Below are 24390 nucleotides of genomic sequence, written 5' to 3'. Positions count from 1 at the left end.
AATGGGCTGAAATCACTGCTGCCGCCACGTCGATTCTCGAAGAAACGCGTTAGCCTTTCGCGCAACGGTTACATATAACAAAGCATTGTGAATGCAGCCTGTTAACGCTTTTCCGTGGGGTGGATATACATGCTGTGCATACAGGGACGACGACACCAAGCTCTTGCGGCCCGGTGAAATGGTAAGACTAGGGTGACCACCTTCCTGCTAGCGAAATGCGGGACACGCAAGGTAAGGGGGGGGGGGGGGGTATAGAGGAAATTTATGAACACGCACACCACGAACCGAGGCCCTGTTAGCACATTTAATATCCTGTACTGTTTATACACCTGCGAATTGTATTGCAGAAATTAAGCTAAAATATGTTATTAAAGGTGTCGAAATTGACAGCTTAAAAATCAACTGCACTACAACTCAATGCACCAAATGACATGAAGAAATTGGTGATGTACCAACTAGCTAAATTACCACTTTTTTAATTGAGAAAGATTAAGAAACAGCAAATGTTTTTCGGGTTATTGTTTCCGGTCAACGCTTACTTTTATAAACATGGTTCTACACCCATTTTTAACATTATGTGCTTTTCGAGCGTCGTGACTTCCGGTCAACGCTTACTTTTATCAACATGGTTCTACACACATTTTTAACATTATGTTGTTTTTCAACCGTTGTGAGTTGCAAGCTTTTTGCCTTGCGTGGCTGTCTCCACTAGAAGAACTTTCACAGCAATCGTTTCGCATTGACACAACAGTATGAAGATAATTGCAATAATTTATATTTAAACTTCTGGCGACCAATTTTCTTTATAGCAACCCTGAGACGTAGGAACCTTACAATATTTTGCCACTAAGGAAAAAGGCACAACGCCACTTACGCTTCATATCTCCTGCAAGAACGACAGTCGCTTCCCGCAATGCCCGAATAGAAAATGAAGTACCCTTGCGATTCGCTTGATTACCAGCAACCTGCGCGCTTCCCCGTGCCCCGGTGTTCGGCAGCACCATGAGTTGCGGAGTGAGTTATACGACAGTGCGAAATGGCGGGACATTTTGAAGATTTGGGAATTTCTCGCGGGACGCGGGACACGAGCCCTCAATGCGGGACAGTCCCACGAGTCGCGGGACGGGTGGTCACCCTAGGTAAGACGACTACGCGTCAAGAACGGCGTGGCAGGCCGAAGAACGGAATTGCAGCCCGTGCGAGTCCACAGATCTGCAAAGCCGGCGGCAGGCCGCCCGATCCGCTCGCTCTGACCAGACTCAGTGGCCTCGGTACCCTTGAATACGCCGTAAAACACAACGTTTGTGTCTGGGTTCACAAAGTGTATCACCAAACCGTTTAGTTAGTGTGATAATGTCCGGATTTAGACAACATTTACTGGGGCTTTTGAGGTTCATTTGCGCCCACTGGGCCTTCGCAGTTTTGGCAGTCTTCGCCATTCGGCACCAAGGCAAAAAAGCTCGGAGAAATGGCTGTATTAATCTTGGTTTCCGGCACTTAGACCACTGTGTTTTGGTGATTTGCGGAATGAAACACCGCGAACTTCCCTCTTCTTGTGTTTTATGTTTGTGTCAGAAGTTCGAGCATGCACTGCTGCGTACATTCCAAAACGGCATTATAAAAGTACACCAATTAAAAGACGTCTTCGTTATTTGAAGAAAGCGGACTATTTTTTTGTATTTGTATATGGCTACGTCGAAGCCTACTACTATAGGACATCCGAGATGGTGAAAACGGCGGACAAAGAATTTCGAGACATCACTTCCGATCAGCTGATCAGCACGGATTTTTGTATATATACTTTGGAGGCTTATGTGTGATCGTGCGGTCAATACTAGAGCCGATATTTTTTTTTTTTCTGTACAGTGCATGCTACAACTTCGCGGCAGCGGTGTACGAAATATGAGACACTCTCGCAGTCTATGTAAAACCAATTCATTTCTGTAAGCATATATGCATGCTCCGGTGGCCGACACAACAACATGCTTGGCAACGTGTTTATGTGACCGCGTCTATTTAAATTCGCTTTATGTACACTACTTTTTGTGAGCCCCTGATTTCATTACTTCGCAGCAAAAGGATTCGGTCACTGTGCGAAAAGCACTCTTGTCTTGTAGATAATGAGACTTAAAGTTGAGAAATGAGTCAGCTGCTTTGATGTTTCGCGAATGCACTTCTACGCTAGAAACACCAATTGAAAATTAGAGACGACTGAAAATGTGGCAGTAGCAAACAAGGAACCCCATATTCTGCGGCCGCCAACTACGGGTATTCACAGCCTGGTACTTTGCATTCTGCTTGCGACTTTTGTTTAAAGAAAAAAGAAATAAACGTTGCACAATATTCATCTACAATTTTAGCTTTGTGGCAAAAAATGATAGTTAGAAAACGTACTTTATTAGTTTTCCTGTGATTAATATGTGGAAGCGTTTTTTTTTTTTGTCACCACTTTTGTTTACTTGTTTTCTCACTCTATTCCACCGCCTCTGCGAGTCTTGCTCCTGCCCAAGAAGACCGATCAGTATACGTACAGGCATCCCCTCTTCCCGGGTAAACAAACAGCAGTAGAACAATCAACAGCGAACGAAAACTGTCATACGACACATTTTAAACTTGGATAGAAAGAAAACTAAGAAAAAGCTTGTAGCTTTCAGGGGTTTCTTGTAGTGGACACAGAGCAGACCGGTTTCTAGAGACAACTCGTACGGTTGTTTGAATTAGCAAATATTCCAATTCGAAAACCGGATAACCAGGTATTCGAATAATCGGTTACCTTACCCGGTTATTCGGCTATATGAGTATCCCGATATTCGAATATTTATATAAGTAGAAATTATCCTATACAGAAATCTAAATTGTTCCGCCGAAATAAAAGTTTTGCCTGCAGCCTTTCGTCCAGGTGTTTCATTTCAATAGTGTGAATGCTTTAAAATTAAGGGGGATTTTCAGAAGTCGTCCCCAGCTAGCTCCGTATTCAGGTACTCAATCTTAGTCTCTGCTTGAAAAATATTTAGAAATAAAAAGAAAGGGGCGCGGATTTTTTAGGCTTTTGATCGGATTCTACGCCACGGCGTTTTGCTGGACGAGCTTTGCCAACATATAAAGAAATGTGTGCCTTCGGGAGCCGAAGTTTGAGTAATATTTCGGTGAGAACTTCTCACGAACATAGTGCACACGGGCATATGTTTGGTGAACGAACTATAGCGGCCGCGGATGGGCTAATTTTAAAGGCTAGTTTCCTCTGCAGGGAGAGCATGTTTTAACTGTACGGCAACAAAATGACCACACGTCTGCAAAGAAAGCAATGTTTGTCGATTGGACTAAGACGTTTACAACTTGAGCTAGTGTTCAGTCACATTGTCGGTGAGTATAACAGGCGGAGCATGTTTATCTGGTTCGGTCAGTAGATGACACGTAAGAGCCTTTTTCATTGTTTTCATCCGCGAATGACGTTTTAAAACAGACGATCCCCCGTTCTTCACTTGCGTTAGAAAACGAAGCCCTGTTCTTCACTCGCGACGTCAGACGGCTCATCAGCTAGAGGCCCGCAACTATCAGCTTGGGCAGCTCCTCTGGTGTGCGAAATCGAATACTTTTTCGTCGGTTTTCAATTCTGCGTCATTACGCGTTTTCACGTTGCTCGCAGACTAGCAGAATAACATTGGTTAAAGTAAGTTTGTGAAGCAAAACAGCATTAATAAAAGAGGTACAGGAAAATCATTCGTATCGCTTTTATAAAACAGTAAAAGTGCGAGCAGCTTTTTTTTTTATTAAATTATTTCTAGTTCTTTTAGACGCTCTGTTAGCGCCCGCAGACTAATGGGCACACAGCCTGCTAACGACCATGGCTGTGCATGAGCGAACGCTGCAGTGCCGCTAAATGATCGATTCAGGGATTGCATGTTCGCATGTTACGAACGCGCTCATGCCCCTTCGCCGAGAAATACTGAACTGTTGATATTTTAGCTCGCTACGTGGCAGCGAGCTCGAATTTCGCTCTCACCGAAGGCCTAGATCAGTGTGATGGGCAAATGGCGAAGAAAAAGGTTACGTTAAAAGGTGCATGGTGAAGCGTAGAATAAGGTAAATAACTTTAGATAGAAACGCCTTCGTCAAGAAGTGCCATTTACTTCAAGTTAAGGTGTTTAGGGAGGCAGTCAGGATTATATTTATCTCACAGTCTATCATAGATTATTTATCAAGCGTTAAACATGGCAAGTGCCTCTTCAAGAACAGAGCTCAACAGTGTTAATTTTCTTGAGCATCGATCCTTGTGTTCGCCTATTGAGGAGATCCAACCATCGTGCCGTTAGCGGTTAAATCCAGAACTATTCCCATAGAGACGTTACAACAAATATAATTTAAGTTTCTAAAGCAGCGTTCGGCTGACGTAGAAAAACTCCGCGAAAGCGTTTAGCTGGGGCACGTGTTCGGTCAGAGAAGCAAAAATTGAACGCAAGGCCAACAGAACACTGACGCGGCACTTGTGTGTAATCTATGGCCCGGGTTCGATCGACACAAAGGAAGAAACGATTCGAATCCACATGCCGTGCGTTAGGTAAACACCGAGTTCTGTTGAAAAGAAGCTCGACAAAGCGCCCAGTGTATAGGCCTTCACATCGGTTATCACCCAGGCGAAAAATGCTGAGTAACTGAGCAGTGGAGGCATGCACAGCGTCTGATATACCGCACAGCTGAGCAACAGCGCAAGCTCAGAAGGCGTTCCACAGATCAGTAGACAAAGATGGCAGCGCGCAGAAGGCGATTTTCGGAAAGGTCGATAGTAGTCGATGTCATTGCCATATGCACAGAAATTAGTAAATGTATTACTGTCTTATTATGAGACAAACGTGGTACATTCAAAATGATTAATGCATTAAAATCCCAATGAAATAAAATCGTTTTTAATCGTGTACATTAGATACAACCAAATAATCCGTATAAGCTGATAGATTCTTTGCCGAACCGGCTATGCGTATTCGAAAATCCGAATAACCGGATAACAGGTTTTAAAGCTGAGTTTGCTTCCCTCCGGTTAAACCGGATATCCGGTTTGACGAATATTTGTATGCTCTAGTTTCTTGGCTTCACGAGTACGAGATGCCATTAAAAAGTCCAGACTGCGTGGTCCCATGATTATTGAAGAGCACACCGAACCGGAGGGGCGACTCTGGTAAGGACTTCAGTATTCACTACTGCGCATGTGCCGTCAATCACCCATCCTCCACTCGATTGATCTTGTTTATATTAGGACATCTTTTTTACGAGTGTTTAGCTGCTTCTTACACTTGCTATATTGCGGCGACGAAGTGCCGCGCGAGAGGCAGCGCGCGTTCGCTCGAGACAGAGTTCGTGTTTTTAGAATCGACCTTTCTGTGATCTCGAAAACCATCTAATTTGTTCACCCAATTTAGATCAGTGTTGGACAAAATACTCGATAAAAAATGTCCGCATCTCCACGATGTGAATGATGTTGATTGGGGCGGAGCTCTGGTGGTGCTGATGATACTGATTTTATTGTTCATAGGTAGTGCTGACGGTGCTGATTTTGTTTATTCTCATAGGTAGTGCTGAGTTCCGGGTTGCGTTTCGACTTCATTATTACTACTTTATGGTCGGTGAAATGCAGAGCCAGTCGTTCTTCTAGCGGATCAGCTTGGATCCGCTAGAAGCCGTGGAAACGCATCTCCACCACTTAAGTCAACGGTCCATGTCAGAAAGAGAATGTATGGTATGGAACGTGGTTAAATACGCATTTGAACATTTGACCGCAGCGCACTCTCGTATATAAACGTTGAGCCAATGCATGCAAAGTTTAACGCGATTATATACGCATTTGACCGCAGCGCCCTCTCCTGCATAGACGTTAAGCGGCTACACGAAAAGTTTCATCCATGACAGAAACCCCACCTCTTGAGTTACTACCACATCTCAGAGCGCCCTACTCGTCCCGCAGTCGTGGCCGAGTGGTTAGGGCGATGGACTAGACATCCATTGGGGTCTCCCCGCACAGGTTCGAATCCTGTTGACTGCGCAAACATTTTTTTTTCTTTTTATGTGAGCACGGACACCGGCCGGACAAACGGACGGACAAGGCTAGACCCTAAGGAGCTTCGCGCCTAAAAGTATTTAAGTTACTAAATACCTGCTTCATAAAGTATTTAAAATACTAATCAAGTTACTTTCACTGTAAAGTATCTTGAGTAGAGTACAAATACTTAGAAATGTAATTCAATTACTTGTGAAGATACTTCCGCATTGCTTAATTTTGTACCGACGTCATTGACAACGACAATTAAACAGCTACGCAAATCTGGTTTACCAGAATGGTTTATTGGGATGTAAGAAAACAAAACAGTAAAAAAAAAAAAAAAGAATAAAACATCTTAGGGCTATGTTATGCAGTTCAACTATAGACACTTGCAAGAAAGGCTCCAGGGAGCTGCCATTTTGAATTATGCTGGCGCCGCCTAGCGTGCGGCGTGTTTCCGCCGGTGCTGGTGTGGGTAAACGCGCCAGTCGCCCAGCAAACCCAATGCAAGCCCTCTCGGTGTTCTCAACCTTTATGTGTTTTGTGAGCTTTAGGTATTTTATTTTCGTCTCTGGTTGGTGGGTAGTGATCCCAAAATCTACTTAATCGGTGTGTATCTGGTTGCGGCCGTAAACAACCCCCTATATTTTTTTTTTCTTGTGGAGCTCGTTTTTTTACAGCGAGCCACCGCGGGCCAAGGCGCAATGGCGTCTGCTTCCACGAGCGACGCCTGGGATGGTTTGGATTTCTTGGTTCTTGACGGTAAGCGTGTGCAATCGTTCTTTACATAAATATCATAACACAGTTGTAGCAGCGTGTTTGTGACTGCTGGGTACCGTGCCTCCTGGGTTCCAGAAGGGCGCATTGCGGGATCGCAGGGGCAGCGACGCGGTTAGAAGCATTGGAAGTACATACAGTGTGTCGGTTACGCAATGCCTAACGCACGATAATACTCATTTTCAATATTAGCAATGCATATCAGGACTTTAGGATCCCAAGACCTAGCCGTTCACGCTTTTAACTGCCGCCGTGCCGCGCATTTCAGCGCCACTCCGGTATGATAATTACTTGTACACGACGGAGTGTTCGCGATGACAACCAGTTCACCCACAGATCGTTTCATCGAAAGTTCGTTACATTGACAGCTCGAATTAGCTGCTTTTTCTAATGAGCCGCCTATTTGCCGCCAGTAGTCGGCAGCGGGTCCCAGTGATGTACGCGCGACGAAATTTCCCTAAGCGTGCTGTCGATGAAACGAGTCTCGACGAAACGATACGGACCTGAATATTCGCGAGGGCGAAAAGTCTCGTACATGACGGAATGTTCGCTTCTGTGGATCGTCACTTTATGGATTTTATTGCAAAGCGGTTTGCGAACAATGGGGGAAACGGTGGCCGAGCCTGCTTGCGGGTCGTAGCTCGCGGAGCAAAAGCTTACGCTGCAGAACCTAGGGATCCGGAGTGCGACCCCGCCCCTGCCACTGGGTGAGCATAGTACCGGCACGCGTAATCGCTACTGCCTGATGCGTCTTTGAAATCTCAGGCTAGCAGCTGTACTTAATGAACCACGTCGCGATACCTCGCAGACCACCCTCAGGCTGTTAAACAACTCTCAGACGTCCAATTTTTTTTTCTTTTTTGCTTCTGTGTAAACAATGCGCCATATGCAGTTTTTTTTTTAAACCACGCTGCTGAATGCCTATGTTACACAGTGACAGAAAAAAAAAAGCGATAGAGCAGGTTGTTCTCGGCGAACAGAAGTATTCTTTTTGCTGTGCAACACACAAGCAGTTTCCATTAATGCCAATTGCTAGCACGAATTCTGTTCAAAGGCAGTGTTTAATGAAAACTGACCCGTATGGTCACAAATGACGTAAACACATTATTGAATAGCTCTGTGAAGAAAGACATGAACTGTGCCAAATCAACAAGAAAAATTTATTGCAAAGTTACATATTGTTAAAGACAGTTTCTCCACTCTATCTCAGAAGTCAACGATTCATCTCGCCCTTATACAAAAGTTTCCAAGCATTTATTGTTTTTTTTTTCTTCCAGGATCTGTGCCCTACGTTCATCCAAAGGAAGTGTCAATCTGGGAAGACAATATGAAATCATGGCCACCCATAGAAAAGCCGGACATCATCTTCTACTTGCTTCACTCCAAGGTTTGCGATCTTCAGGAGGTTAGAGCCTACAAGAGCCTTGATTCGTATAATTACCTGTCAAGTGGCCTGGTGGGAACTGTGCTTGGTCATCGAATAAGTGACCAGTTGTGCTACCTCAAGGCAGAAGTGGGCAGGTCACAATCCTTCAATGCTGCACCACACAAGGCGTGGGTATGCATGCATTCCACTGGCCGGGTGGTTACAGGAGGCTGTTCCTGCATGGCAGGACAAGCGAAGGTATGTAGCCATGTGGGAGCCATTTTGTGGAAGTTAGAACACGCTTTTACGAACAGGATGACCGGCACAGCTTGCACTGACGAAGCTGCTGCCTGGAACCGAGGCACAAAACGTAATGTAACTGCAGCAAGCCTAGATAACATTTCGTCTGGAGAAGAACGAAACTCAGAAATTCAGGGGACTGTAGATGTGATTCTGTATGAGACGCATGAGGAGCACCTTCAGCACATTAAGGAGGGCCCCCTTGCTGGGCTCATAGAGATCTCAAAGACCTTGTTTCACGAGACATCGATGGCGCCTCCACGAGACCCTGCACCCCCTTTAGCGGTTCAGTGCGATACAATGCCTTCACTCGGTCACAGCAGCCATGAAGATGCAACGACCCTTCCCAACAGCTGTTCCGCCATGCTCAAAGGCATACAACGAGCTTGTAGCCATCCATGCACCTGCCATGGACCTACTCTGCAAAAGAACAGCAGAGCAAGGCAACTGCACATCCTGGCACGAGAGCCGCCGCATGCGGTTAACATCGTCCATGATAAAAAAGGTACCTATGAGGGCATCAACCAACCCTTCTTAAGCTGTGCAGGACATTCTTCACCCGACTTTTCGAGGGAACAAAGCAACCGAGCATGGCCGCCGCAGCGAACCCAAAGCTAAGAGCAAGTTCATGCACAGATACAACTGTGCTGTTCGACAAGTAGGACTGGTGGTCTGTCCTGAGCTGCCATGGCTTGCAGCCAGCCCTGATGGAATCATCGATGAACTTGATGCTCTTCTGGAGATAAAGTGTCCTAATGTACCAAATTGCTCAGCGTTACTAGAATCTGGAACCTATGATGTCCGCAAGAATGGCAATGGGGTTTTCGTGCTGAACCCCAAAGGAAAAAATAAGTACTACCACCAGGTTCAGTTTGCGATGCACTGCACTGGCAAGCTCGTCTGTCACTTCTATGTGTGATCCGAAGGTCACGACGAGGTTGCAGTTGTGCAATACAGCAAGGACTTTACGAACTGCCACCTGCCAAGGGTCAGAAACTTCTACTTTAAGAGCCTTTTGCCGGCATTTGTTGATGACACCAACTCTGGAAAGATTTCACTCTCAAATGTGTACAAGCAGCTTGCACAGATGTGATTGGGCAGGTCAGTGTACTGTGTCGTTTTGTGCAATACAATGTGTGTGATGCTTCGCTTATCCATGGTTTTCAGTGGTATTGATTGAGTAGTTTGTTATTTCACCATGGCTTATTACTTTAAAATCTATTATTTAACACAAGTCAAGCCACTGTTTGTTAGCCACGACTGGCTGAACTAATCGGGGCCATGCTTGTACAACAGTTTTCAGGTAAGAGGGGAAACAAGAAATTAAAAAGAAAAAACAGTTTCAAGCACAATGCTGTGACTATGACAGGCCCTCTAGCTCTATCCACACAACACCTTCACAAAAGATAATGAAAAATATGCAATCTTGGCAGATGTGCAATCGTTAATACACAACAGAAATACACAGTTGACTCTTGGACCTGCGTAAGGTAGCGGTAGGAACATGCCCGAAAAAATAGTAACACATTACTAAAAAAAGAACAGACAAGATTGCGGAACTGAACTTGGGTTATCTGACAAAATATTGCTAGCCACTTTTACTAGAAGGGGTATGCGCATAGCATTTGGAGTCTATGCAGGGCGTGTTTGTAGCTTGGGTTTGAAGGCCATTGTGTTATGCGAGAGCATGTAGTGTTAAAGTATGTTTCAAATGTATGAATACTGAATAAAAAACACTCACATAGTGTAGATCAATGTAATCTAAAGGAACTCTGGGGCGAAAAAAGCAATGCAAGAAGTGACAATTACAAAAGAAAAGTTCCATGCATACAGTTTTGTAGAAGTTTCAATTGCTTCTAGGATAGAGAAGTGATAACTCGGAACTGGTACGCCATGCAGACCTTACTGCTCCAGAATTCTCAAGAAAAAAGCTCACTTCTTGATCAAAGGTCCCTTTAGGTTGCACAGCCCTGCACATACATAGACTATCTCATTTGCAACCTTTCGATGCTGGATGGGCAGTGCCTGTTTCAGAATCCTGTAGGATTTGATCCTATTTATTGCCCGTTCTACATGAATGCGAACAGACGCAATCCTTCTGGTCTCTGTCACTTCTCGTTCTGACAGCTGAAGCTTCCCTCGAGTAAAGGCTGGCACATTGAGTACTACACCCTTTGCTTCCATTTCGGGATCGAGGGAAAAGCCCCTGTCGGCCATCACCTGATCACCGTGTTGAAAGTAGGAAATAATTCCCGAGTCTCTCACAATATGCTTGTCAGACCCTCGTCCACCGTACACCTTGGACACAAACATCACTGATCCGTGGGGTGCAATAGCCACCAAAAACTTCACAGTGTTGTGGCCTTTGTATGAGCTGTAGGTCTGTGCTCGAGCGAGCAATTTTTTTGGTCGCTGCAAGAACACCTCAGTGCAATCCAAAATGCAAGTAGTGCCTGCAAAACCATTCTCCTCAAAGGACTGCGGAACATTCCTGAAGATTGTCTCTCTCGAGAGCCACACAACAACATTCCTTAGGATCCGCCCAAGTGTGGCAAGCATGGCACGGAAAATGTTGCCTACGGTGGAAACTGAAACCCCAAACCTCCTAGACAAATCGCCATAGACAAGGCCCAGCCTCAACTTCATCAGAGTTAGTAAAACTTGCTGCTCTACTGACATCATGAAGTTTGTGGTCGCAAACTCTGGTACAACTTTCACCAGCTCCATAAAGACATCTGCATGCAGACCGGTATAAAAGAAAATGTCCCGCGCCTCAATGCTACGACCACCATGAGGACCAAACGTCGCAGTTGGAGCAGTGGGCCTCGAGTAGGCATGGTCGCAAAGACACGGGTCTTCCCACTGGATCCCCTGGTGGCACACATCCGGGCGAACTTGGCCGTGATCAGTCGTCTGTGAACAAAATCAGAGTTTATCAATTGAAAAAGTAGGCTGCTTCTGTTGGAGAGCAACTGAACAATATTCAGTACAAAGAGAAATAGCAAATATCGAAGTGGTGCAAAAATGAAAAAGCCTGTGCTTAAATTGTCTCGAATCATGTTTAATAGTCATAGAAGTAAAGTAACTAGTTTAAAGGGGCCATACAACAGATGGATAACAAAATATTCTTTGTTTCTGTGTGTTTGTTTTTATTATTTAAAAATAAAACATATTCATGTGTGTTGCACCCCTCAACTTTCACACTCTCTTCCAAGTCACGGGTGTGGTGACGTAACCAAGGAGGACAAAGAGGGGAGCACTGTACTGAAAGTAGACCCTTTCCGAAATTGCTCTTCGCAACCACGAGACGCTGCCCTGACGATGTTGAAAGATGTTGGAAAATGCGGCCGGCAACAATGGTCAGGCAACGGGCAGCCATAAGCAACGTTACTGGAGCAAGCTCGGTTTCACAGCTCCCCATTCTCGCCTGCGGAGGCGAGTGGCACGGGCGGCGGTCACGAGAACTAACGGTGCTGCAGTCGGATCTTGCTGCTCGCGTCGTCTGCTACAGCGTTCTCTGCTACCGCCGCGTTGAGAGTTAAGCTAGAGGTTTGGCGTGCCCCGCAGGAATATGGTTTTAGCTCTGCTATTCCGCCCTATGCAAGGGATGAAACCCTGATCATTTATTCATGCTCTTGGCTTCGACTGTGCCATGAATAATCTTATTTTCTTTCGTATTTTCTCGATCACCCCGTCCCCTGTTTCTTTAAAGTGACAACCTCCTCAATTTATGCTACTCCTCATTTCACTATAAATCAAAGCTCAATCGGAGCGTTTGGGCGTCTATGGCAGCCAGTGTACCACCAAAGAAAGATTGTTTAAACAAGCTTTAGCATTGCTGAGGCTCATTGAACTGCTAAGGCGGCAAGACTACAAGGAGCCACTCTCCGAGGTTGCTTGTACAGAGCTCCCCAGCAGTGCCGGCGTCTCCATTGAAAGCTATAAAAGCAGTTACTGGCAACGTTCGGTAGGTAGTCATTTTGCTGGAAGTACTTGGGCTGTAGCTTTACATATTTTGGTATATGAAAATGTTCCCCTTACCACAAAAAAAAATTCAAATTGGACGTTTGGGGGTTTAGACAGCGCGAGGTCGGTCTGCCGGGTATGGCAACCTGATCCAAGCCGTCGCTGATCAATTTAGTCACTGCAGTACAACTGCCAGCCTGAGACTACTATCGTGCATCACACAGTAGTGATGCGCATGCGATCATGTTTGTTGCATTCAGCAGATCATGCTGCCGCTCACATCAACTCTAGCTTAACTTGAACCTACCGTGTGCTCAGCAGCAGTTGGTTGTGACGTCGAGACCGAGACGTTGACCTGCTCGGCGGCTTGCGTACAGTCGGTGACCTGAAAGGAACGCATCAGCTTTGCATGCTCAGTGCGATAGATTACCACCCAAGATATGTTTATCGCATTCAGCAGATCATGCTGCTGCTCACATCTACTCTAGTTTAATTTGAACCTACTGTGTGCTCAGCAGCAGTTGGTTGTGACGTCGAGGCCGAGACGTTGACCTGAAAGGAATGCATCAGCTTTGCATGCTCAGTGCGATAGATTACCACCCAAGATACGTTTATCGCAGTTAGCAGATCATGCTGCTGCTCACGTCAACTCTAGCTTAACTTGAACCTACTGTGTGCTCAGCAGCAGTTGGTTGCGACGTCGAGGCCAAGACGTTGACCTGCTCGGCGGCTTGCGTACAGTCGGTGACCTGAAAGGAATGCATCAGCTTTGCATGCTCAGTGCGATAGATTACCACCCAAGGTATGTTTATCGCATTCAGCAGATCATGCTGCTGCTCACGTCAACTCTAGCGTAACTTGAACCTACTGTGTGCTCAGCAGCAGTTGGTTGCGACGTCGAGGCCGAGACGTTGACCTGCTCGACGGCTTGCGTACAGTCGGTGACCTGAAAGGAATGCATCAGCTTTGCATGCTCAGTGCAATAGATTACCACCCAAGATATGTTTATCGCATTCAGCAGATCATGCTGCTGCTCACATCAACTCTAGCTTAACTTGAACCTACCGTGTGCTCAGCAGCAGTTGGTTGTGACGTCGAGGCCGAGACGTTGACCTGCTCGGCGGGTTGTGTACAGTCGGTGACCTGAAAGGAATGCAGCAACTTTTTATAGTCATTGCAATAGAATAGTGCTAGACACCACATCCTATGCATGCGAAGTTCAAGCTCTGAAGCTAATATGACTTCGTGTCAGGCACAACCCCTGTGGCAGCGCGGGCGATAACAATTATATTGCAGTGGGTCAACTTACAGCTCCAGAGCTAGCTTGTGACGAGAGTCTTTGCTTCTGCAACGGAAATCACATTCGTTGAGGTCGCAGACTAAAAGCGAGAATCTACAATCAGCCATGCAGACGTTTACCTTAGTGATCAGCGGTTTCTCACTTGCGTCACGCACCAAACGGCGTCTCCCAACGACAACCTGTCAGTGCACAAGCGTTTAGGGCACACTGCGTGTATCAGAAATGGGACTCTATTGCGATTAGTGGCATATTTACCTTCCGCGCATACCCGAGGTTAAGCTGCGGCACGATATCCTCGCCCGTCTTTTTCCCAGTCACGAAATGCGCCGAGCACACCTGGAATCAGGCAGGAGCGTTACGCAAAAGATCACGACAGTGAAAAAGATATGTCGAACTCACCCGGGTGTGTTCCGTAGGCTTGAAGTCCTTGCGGTTCAGCGCGGAGAGCGACTTTCTTTTCTGTTCGGGATCCTTGGGGACACGGTGGAACTTAACTATCCCACACTCGCAGGGCGTTTGCAAGTGAGCCGCGCACAATTGCTGTCTCTGATTGTTCCTCTTGCGATGATTGTTCGAACAACCGAAAACAGCGCAGTGCACTCCTGACGACCTTGTAGGATTATTCATCGTGCACTATGGACGAAGTGACGGAAAAGAAGGCGCACCGAGGAAAAAACTTTCGAAAAGGCGCAGACCCCACGCCAAGCAACGAGCGTCAAGTCAACAAAACGGCACAATGTTGCCGGGAAGTGCAAATGCGGAGAGACGTCCCCGCTAGCTGCGCCGACGGGGGAGAGAACGCCCTGTTGGAGAGTGCGCGTCGTTTCGGCGCGCGGTTCGAGGCTACGACGGAACGGCGCTTGCAAACGTCTATACGGAGCAAGATATTGCCACGAATGACAAATGAATAGGCGGAGAATAACTGAAGAAACTAAACGTTTAATGGAGCGAACTTGAGCCCAAAACAAAATATATGAGAAAGGCTAGCGTCGCAGGCGTCGATGTCGGCTAAACAGCAGGATCGAGCGCTGGGGCGAGACTGACTTCGGACCGCCACGCGGACCACCTTTTGCACCCGCGTGGATTTCTGGAACATTCGGCGTAGAACGTTCGGCGCGTAGAACTTTCGTAACTCGATCAGATGACAAGGTTCTCGAACTTAAGAGAATGTCAAGTTGAAATAATAAATAAAAGAGCAGTCCGGCTCCCTGAAATTGAACCCGGAGCCTCCGCGCGAGAGCGAAGCGCTGACACCATTCGGCCACGAGCTCGCTCTGTAACGCGCGTGGCAATACCCCAATATGGAGAGCAGGTCAGACCATGGCGCCCCAAGCGGTTCGCTTTAGAACAACACGAATGGCGACAGCAAATGCAAGGATTCAGTGCTAGGCTGACATGACCAAACGCGGCGTCAGCGTTCGGCTGGAGTGAGGGGGGAAGAGGGGCTCTTTTGTTACCACTCGAGCCTGCATGAACAATGCACCATTCACAGTGCCCAGTTCAGCACAAAAGTCGAAGTGGATCAAGCTGACATTCCCTGACGACTGCTTTCGAGAAACATCCGACACTTAACGTCACTTTGTTTATTGTTAGCATTTTTACGTTACATTGTGCCCCGCGCTCTGTTGAAAAAGATGATATGGACATTCCCACAAGGCCTGTAGGCATGTGCACAGGCCTCGTGGTGGGTAAACAACGAGGTGTGGGGACAACAAACGGGACAGGGCGCCTTGCCAATAGTGACATCACTGAATATCACATCCTGTGGCGCATCTTAGACGCATCGTTTAACTACAATCCATATTCCCTATTAGGAGAGTTCACTATAAACGAACTTGGGATACGGATTTGAGTAGATGGATAACAACGAGAACCCACATAATAACCACGGCAGAAGTCGCACCTTCTTCAAGTACGTTGCGTTCAGAAAGGCACTAAACGTTGGGGGACACTTTGTTGGCATTTTGAGAGATCATATAGCTCATGAAGTTAAAGCAAGGGTGCAGCTTTTAGTTCATTTCGTGTCCTGTTTTCTGGTTATCAATGTTCGTTTACAGACAGTGTTTGCGAAAGCAATAAGTGACGGACTGACGACAAAAAGAAAAGAAACAAAACAAAGCCTCGACGTTTTGCCGTAGCGGGGTCAGACATACAACAAGCAAACAAAAATGTCTTCTTTTCTTTTTTTTTTGTCTGCGTCCACTTTTCATTTTCTTCTGTTTGTTATTTTCATGAAACTCAAGTCTGCATTGTTGTCGCAGGTCGTTTCCCGGTCTGCTTTGCGCCTATGTGTGGCGATCTTTACTTCCGTAAAACCGCCCCTTTTGTTTGAGGATTTTTTGGGGGAAACTCTAGGAAACAAAAGGTGCCTTTGGGAAGGCGAGGGGAAAACCTTAATTGTACGAACTTTGGGCTGAAATATAAGCCACAATCGGCAAAAAAGCGATGTTTTCACAAGCTCAATCAAACTCACCGTGGCTAATCGGTGTTAGCAACAGGATTTGGTTGCTCGAAAGAATGTTAACGTTTGCTCGTACCACGCCCACGCCACTTCATACCGAAAATCTCAGAAAATGGCGGAATGTTAAAAATGTATTTGAGATAAGGAGTACAAGATACTCAGAAATGCAATTAAAGCAGAGTTTCAAATACTCTCGATTAAAAGTATTTGCAAGATACCAAGATACTTCAAAAAGTATTTGAAATACAGTATCTTGAGTAGAGTATTTCAGATAGGCACATGTCTGATCTAGAGCTAAAGCACCCCACAATTTGGCAGAGGTGCAAAAGTGACTCCTCTGCCTTGTGCCTCCAATGGAGACGCCACCCGTTTCAACCTTCCGGTTGTGTTAATCTAGATCTCCGGGGCCGACCTCTGCTCATGCCTATTATGGCGACCACATCCGCGTCTGTTCCAACTACGTCTTCCTCACGGGTCAGACCTCCAGTCACTCCACCACCCACAATCTCTACGCCAACTTTGAAGACCTCAATTCCATCCGTCCTAGAACCTTCGGCTCTCCTCTCGCCTCCAGCGCCTCTCATTCTCGGCACTCACCCTTCTGTACCCTTCGTCTGCTTACCTTCCCGGCTCCGCGATTCTCGATTCTTCTCGAGACTTGGTGATGAGGACATTGAGGAATGATCCCTCTACTACGCGCGTTTGAGTCTGCCCAACCACTGGGACGACCCAACAAAGCTAGCGAATGTGATTTTCTATTTGAGAAATGTTGCCAAGACATGGTTCCTAAACCACTAAGCAGAAATGCCGTCTTCAGAAGCGTTCTTTAATCACATTAATAAATGTCTGACCTCCCTGAAAATCGTTCGACCTGAAGTGATGTAGCCAGACGGTAACAGCTTCGTACAGAAGGATATGCATCCTGCATTGAGGATGTTCTCACCCTGTGCCAAAAAATAAATCCAAACATGCTTGAAACTCAGAGAGTTATAAATGTGCTCAAGGACATCGCGGATGAGGCCGTAAATATCTTCGTACTTCAACCTCCCGCTGACGTGCGTGCAATCATGACCATTTGCCAGTCACTCGAAGCAACTCGCAGGCAACGTAGTCCATCTAATATCGCTACACCTGCTGATGTCAACGTCCTCTCTCTGTCTCCCAATGACACCACATTGCAAGAAACAATTTGCAGAATTGTCTGAGAAGAACTTACTCGGTTCCTTGCAACACCCATCTCTGAACCTACGGACGCTTCCCAGCAGATTTGGAATGTAATCCGATCGGAGCTTACACAGGCACCTACAGTACCGTGCCCATCTTTGAACACTTCTCCACCTACTTACGCCGAAGTTCTTCGGTGCGTACGTACTCCATTGTTAGCTCCGCCCCAAACGCTACGACAGATACAAAGCCACAACTTGCTACTGTTTTGAGAAACATCCTTTTCATGGCAGCATCCCCAATCCACGTGGCGGATGCTAGACAACCGTCCCATCTGCTAGTAGTGTGGAATACGTAGACACATCACTTGATCACTTGATTCTGCGGACGTCGTCATACTGACGAGGACCACAGCTGGCAGGCACGTACTAAGGCGAATTACACATTGCCACCTCTGGACCACCAAGACTACAGACGCAACCAAAATTGTGGCGATACCGTTTCGGAATGTCAAAGCCACAACCCTCCATAACGCTCACTCTATTTCTACCGCGTCGTACTTTTTTTCTCCAATGAATTCTCGGTCTGGTCGTATTTTTTCCCCTCGTAAATCTAATATCTGCAGTTTCCGGAGGTGAAATTGCTAGTTTTCAGTCGCAACTAAAACCTTCTTCTTCATCAAACAATCTCCCCTATTGAAAATTCCATCAAGGTACGTAATTTGGGACACTGACTGGTGGAACGTGATGGACCATCAGACGTCATCTGATGGTCCATCAAATGACGTCTGACTGCCACTGCCAAGGGAATTTCATCAACAAGGGCAGCATTTATATAAGAGTAAAGCTATACGCACTCATAAATATCGCCAAATGCCTCGATAAAACAAAATGTTCGAGAAAAAAAAAAAAAAAAGCAGCACCACCGCGGATCGAATTAGCGACCACTTGCGTACAAATCGGACGCCTTAACCCCTATGCTACGCCGTTGCTTAAAAAACTCGATTTCACCATTCGTTTTATACGAGATGCTTCGGTTGCAAATGCAGTTAAAATTTCAGCATGTTATGCAAAGCACTCGTACATCACTCGCCGTACTTCAGTTCTACTCACCTGCCATGTAGAGTACTTTCGCGCCGCAGAACGATCCTTTTGTTCGCGCGTCTCCGGCCCAGTAGGCCTGGTACACCTTGTCGTCTTCAACTACACCGCTAAAGTCCCTTACATCGTCGGAACTCACAAGAGGCTGGGTCTTGTCGAGTAGAAATTCTACTAAAACATAAAACACTGTAGAACCCGTGCAGGATCGACAGGTTGGAGCAAGCGGGCAAACAAAACGAGTCGAAGGCTCATGAAAGCTCGGCGAAGCCTCATGGGCGAAGAGAAGTGGCGTTTTCGGCGTTTCGGCGGGCTTCTGATCAAGGTTGTCGGTCGGCTGCGTGTCATATCTCTAACATCAGCGGTTTTATGGGCTCACGTCCCGAAATCGTTTTCTTGTGCATAGACTATTTTTCGTATTCATAGATTTGACGAAATAGTGGTATCCGAACGAACTCTACGTCCTTTGACCGTACGTCTGTCTGCACGTCAAATTTTTTTGACGTACAGTCAGAGCCAATCGATGTACAATCAGAATCGCCACCAAGACATCTTGATGGCATTTCGCGGCGGCCGACTGCCGCCAGGAAACCATCAGAAAGCCGACAGTGGAGTCTGACTGGAGTTTGACTGTCGGCCAGAGTAACTTGCTGGCCAATCAGACATGTTTGACGTACAGTCAGGCACAGTCAGCGGTCCACTAGAAAACATTGACTGCCAAACAGGGTTGCATTGATGGATTTTTCCTTCGGGTCATTACCGTTAAAATTGAAAATCATCAGTTCACGGAGCTTGTAGATACCGTAGCCACTGTGTGCGTTATGTACGAAGGTATATGTAATAGCCTGCGTAAACTCAAAACACCCCCAACACGACGGAGTGGATGGTAAAACACGATAGCGTTATCGGGCCCCGTACGCATATTCTCATTCGCTTCTCATGTTCTTTCTGCCAGCGACTGCGGAGGAATGCATGCAGATATGGCCTAGTCACTACCGTGTCTGGCTCGCAACCGAAGGGTCGTTACCCGCCTAAAATTCTTGTAATGTGTCTTAGAGGGGGCGCAACTCAGAGCCCCATAGAGAATACATCAGGTTTTTCGCCAACTTAGAAAAATTCTCCCATAATAACGGCTCCGCGGATCTTCTTGAAAATTTCGGCTTTAAAAGCATTGAGGCATTATCAAGACATTAAGCGGAACAAATGTTTTATTATAAATCTAATTATATTCTTGAAAAAATTATGAAAATGGGCAAAATCGGCTAATTCGGCACTTTTGCGTTCGGAGCGAATTTACAAAATTATCTAAATGCAAACAGAAAAAGTATTTCGTTTAATGTCTTCTAAATTTTTATTACGGAATCGAATAATATCTAAACTATTCATGTAAGTCGATCTGTTCCGTAACTACAGCGAATATAAAGAACCAAGGCGTCGGTGCTTGTTTTCAATGTTTTTAAGGTACCTCTCTCTCCCGTAAGGAGGCGCTCGCTGTCCACGAAATGCGAAATCGTCCGTTCGGCGATCGGCCGGGTCGGCACTGTGCAAGGTATTCTTCCGCGCCCGTATCCTGTCTCATTCTGCACGCCGAGGCGTCAGTGTGCGTGTCTCGTGCACAGAGTAGATCGTTCTTTTCCTCCTTTATATCTTTCACGGACGTCCTGTGACCTCCGTACGGTTCGTGGTCACCGCAATCTGGCGCGGGGAAAAACGGGTCGCGTGCTTGTAGTCAGGGTATTTCTAGGGGAGAGTGATAACTCGCTGTTCTTCTCGAAATTCACACATTGCCCAAAAAGGTGACATGGGTAATGATTAGGGTATGTTTTTTTCCGGTGTTTATTTTTGAGCAAAGACCGGTGCACGTTTTTGGGTGCTTATTTATGTATTTATTTATTTATTTTTTTGCTTGCAAAGCGTCGTAGAAATCACAAACACGGGAGAAAAAAAAATCTTATTGAGTACGCGTGATTTTGGGCGTCACAGCTCTAAAGATGCCCGATAAATGTCCTCCAGCTTGGGGAGAAACTAATCATTTTTGTTGGAAGTTTGACTAGCGTATGCTCGCAGCTCGTTTCCTGTCTGTTTGGTCTATGCTCCGTTTCACCGTAATTTGGCAAACCTCAGTTAGAGCTGCTGTGAGGGAATCGCAGTCGCGGAGCTAAACACGTGACAGCTACTTTTAGGAGTAGTTCTATGGCACCTGGAGCGCGTTTCCGACTGGTGTGTTTAGCGTTCTATCCCGCCCATACATCAAAAGTGGTCCCGCAGTGGCAAAAAACTACGTAACAGAAGCCGAAGTGTCGTGCTGTTCAGTGTTGCCTGTCGCGGTCCTGGCGATTCATCTTAGAAATGCTGGCGAAAAGCACAAGCAAACGCAAGTGTCGCTGTCGTCATGGCGTCCCAACGAAAAGCAATTGTGCAATTTCTACGTTTTTGTAATTCGGTAGTTTAAATAACTGTATATTTTTTAAGGAAGTGAAGACATGATAATTAAATAGGAATTTCCATGCTAAAACATACAGTGCGAAGCAAAGCCAACTACTTTTTTTTAATGTCCACAATAAAGAGGCTATGCAGCATCGATCGTACCGTTTTTTCTCGCACATTATGTGATGTTTTCTTACACGAAAGTACCGACGTAAAACCGCTGTAAAGACGACATGAAAAACATTTTTTTTAAGTGAACCCAGTCTTGTAGTGAAACGGAAAAAAAAATATTTAACCATTTTTTGCGGTAAACAATTCACCTCTAAGTAGAACTTCAACCAAGTGACGGTTTCGCGCTTTCATGCCCATTTCAATGAAGTTGGGAGAACGATGTATTGCATGTTGTGAATACACATGTGCAGCAGCATGTTTATGTTAGAGACATTGTGTGTAATCGCTGTACAGTACCTGCCAGAAGAAGATATTATTTGTGCACAGTCTCAACCGTTTCTGTCTACGTGTCCTACGAATAGAGCAGCCCCGTTCGTAGAAGAAGTGATGAGGAAATGGCGTGGCCCTTGATGATACGATTGTGATTATGAAATAAAATTTTTAATGAACCAATCATTGCGACCTGTCCGGTCGCCTGGAACCCCGACAACTGCTATCGTTCTCTGGAAAGTTAATTGTAATATTTACAAGTTTTGTGGAGCTCATAACAATGTCCCCATAATGAGCTAATCCTACACGATTTCCCGAATCCAACTCAGCGCTTTTGAATTTTATCGCTGTAGATAGTTCTGCGAACAGTGTATACTTGAGTGAAATTATTCGTCTAACAGTTTTGCAACGTTGGAAAGCATCGGAATGACTCAGAATCGCTGCGAAGTTTATACTCGGGAAGATAAGACTGGTACTTGGGAGAAACGAACCGTGGCATATGAGACAGGGGAACTGCCGCGGGGACAAACGTGCTACACTCGCATATCCTTCCAAGGTCATTGCTTGAGCGACCAAAAAAAACCTTTCTTCTCTTCTTTTTTTTTAAGGGAAAGGGGGTGTGTGTAGGCGCTGATGGTCTTCCTCCTTTGTGGCTTTTAACAGACGCACAACGAGACTGTCAGAACAAGCGCGGAATTCATTTCTCCGGATGGATGCGTTCTGTCTATGTATGCGAACATGATTTTTTTTTTTTTCCTATTAGTAGTTAGTTGTTGTTGCCTTGACTCGGATCCCGGTGGGTGCGTTGTCGTTGTATGCCCACTACGCACTATTTTTTTTTTTTTTTTTTTTTTTAGTTTATGGTAATCTTTGCGTTGATGGAACTGTTTCGATAAAATATAAACGAAATGTCTAGCGTTACGTCCGAGTAACCCAAGTTACGGCCAAATCTCCGCCTTCCCTAGGTTCACGGGGGAGAAAGAGGAGGGCGGGGGCCGGGAAGGGTTAGGTATGCACGTTTCAGTCCTCCGTTCGGACGTGACGCTAGCCACAGCGTTCGACAAAAAAAAGAAAAAAAGAACGTTGGGCTTTTTGCGATTAGGAGCGTTTTCAACGCCCGGAGCACCTCGACTTCGTTCCCGCGACCATGTCGCTCGCTTTCCCGTAGCACCCCTCAATTCTGAAGGCCACCGTGTATTACAGGGAAGGAGGCGATTTTAGGTGCGCGCAGTGTTACCGAAGGTGCAGGATTGAGAGCGTAACCCAAGCACTTGAAGAGAAGGGGAAGGCGGAGCTCTCTTCTTATCGGGACTCTCTTTTGTAGGTCTCCACGTCGCGATTGTCCTACAAAATCAACTTTCATTTATTTCTCGCTCGTGGCTTCCAAGTACTGCGCGCAACTACTGAGATTGGGTATAGTCATAGCTGATTAACACGATGCATATTCTAACACACAATAATTTTGCGAAATCAAGGTTTCGCTGATATGGATAACTCACACGTACAATTCGACGCGCAATACCTTTGACGTGTTGACTCGCGAGAGATGCTCCCATCACGGCTGAGTCTGGTGGTGTTCCAGACCTAACATCTAAATTTTGTCGTTACCTGTTACTATTTCGCGCGCAATTTGCGTCATATCGAAATGATAGCGCATGATGAAAGTGACGCTCGTTTTCCGACATTTCACACCAGCTCGTTGCCTTCGCTGGTACCTTGAGCGTTTCCCAGCGATGCGGAGCGTTCAAGAAGAAAAAAGCGTACGATAGCATAATTTGCACACTCATTACTTCTATAACACCGAGCCGCCTCGTAACCTTTTTTTTTTTTCTTCATGGTACTAATTTTTTTCTGCGCATTACGGCTGTTACGACGTTAAGTCTGGCTGCCCCCTCGAATTTGAACTTAGCTTAGATAAAGGACGGACCAGTTTAAATCAGAAAAATATAATTAACACTGTAGCAAAGTAAATACGTCATATCGATCGGAAATACGATTTGACACGTTCCATCTGAACATATATTGTGCACAGCGAATGCAATAGAGTCAGCGTGCAAAACTCCGCCACACTACGCTACGATAACATCTAAGCGATTTGTGCATAGCACCGAGCACGGAAAGGAGAAAACAGGTATTCATTCACTCAAACGAAGCGAATTTTTTTAAAGCCCGGACATTCCGTACGTCCAATCTAGCTAAGGTTATCAATAGACTCGACCATGTCATTTGTCGAAACAAATATATATTTACATCGCCGCCCGAGGTCTTCATTGAACGTGTAGTGCTGACCAAAATAAAATGCTAACCTGACTCTCAATCGCTTGCCGCAAAGGACGATTTCGAAGAGGCGGTACTGTGGGTCACTTAAGATGATAAAAAAAAAAAAAAGCTATAGAAACGAGTGTCGTAAAAAAGGGGACAGACGTTTTTATTCCTACCTCCGAACAGAAACGAGCGCCACCCGCTGGATCACACAGCGCAGAGGCCGGACTCGGCCACCGCGCGTATTATCACTGACGTCCGATGCTATGCACACTGAGTTGGCTGACCGCAGACATACCAAGCGCGCGCGAGGGAGGGAGAAACTTCCTCCGCCGGGAGAACACGACACATTTCGGGGATCTATTTCACGCAGCGGATAACGCGGGCCCTTTCACACTTCGATACTGGCGCCATCTAGAAGTTGAGCGTTCAACCACATCACGAGCCGCGCGGCATCTGGTGGCTGAAACGGACGAATAAATAGAGGTACTGCGCCCTCTTAACGCAAATGAATTACCTTATAAAGCGAAAACATTTGAAACATGCGGCGACCTTTCATTCGCATTACAGGTCATGTTTTTAATCACTTTCATGCCACGCGTGACTTGAGGTTTCACGTGAACGTCGTGGGCTGTTTGAAATACCCGCGCGATGTCATGTGACTGTGACGTCATGACCCTATCGACCAATCAGGAGTTTTCTGTCACAACGCCACTGACGCCGGCTTTTTTTGCGATACGAGCTCCTTAACGCTTCAGCGTTAAAAATCCACGTACTGCGAAGTGCAGGAACCAATTC

General features: G+C 46.0%; 1 long non-coding RNA gene across 2 annotated transcripts; it reads right to left on the bottom strand.

Moving 5' to 3' along the window:
- Positions 1-13773: 13773 nt before the first annotated feature.
- LOC120847480 lies at positions 13774-14185 on the bottom strand. Of its 2 annotated transcripts, XR_005717381.1 has the most exons (4): positions 14140-14185; positions 13996-14076; positions 13860-13919; positions 13774-13785 (listed from the first exon to the last, which is right to left on the bottom strand). It is a non-coding gene; the product is annotated as an uncharacterized LOC120847480 (long non-coding RNA). The 2 variants fall into 2 exon arrangements; XR_006078114.1 differs by lacking the exon at positions 14140-14185 and having other exon boundaries at positions 13996-14088.
- Positions 14186-24390: the final 10205 nt, after the last annotated feature.

This window comes from Ixodes scapularis, unplaced genomic scaffold (genome assembly GCF_016920785.2).
Source record: "Ixodes scapularis isolate PalLabHiFi unplaced genomic scaffold, ASM1692078v2 PGA_scaffold3__209_contigs__length_174095766, whole genome shotgun sequence".
In the NCBI taxonomy this organism is placed as follows: Eukaryota; Metazoa; Arthropoda; class Arachnida; order Ixodida; family Ixodidae; genus Ixodes; species Ixodes scapularis.
The sequence above is the reverse complement of the archived record's forward strand: the minus strand, read 5'-3'. Positions and strand labels throughout refer to the sequence as shown.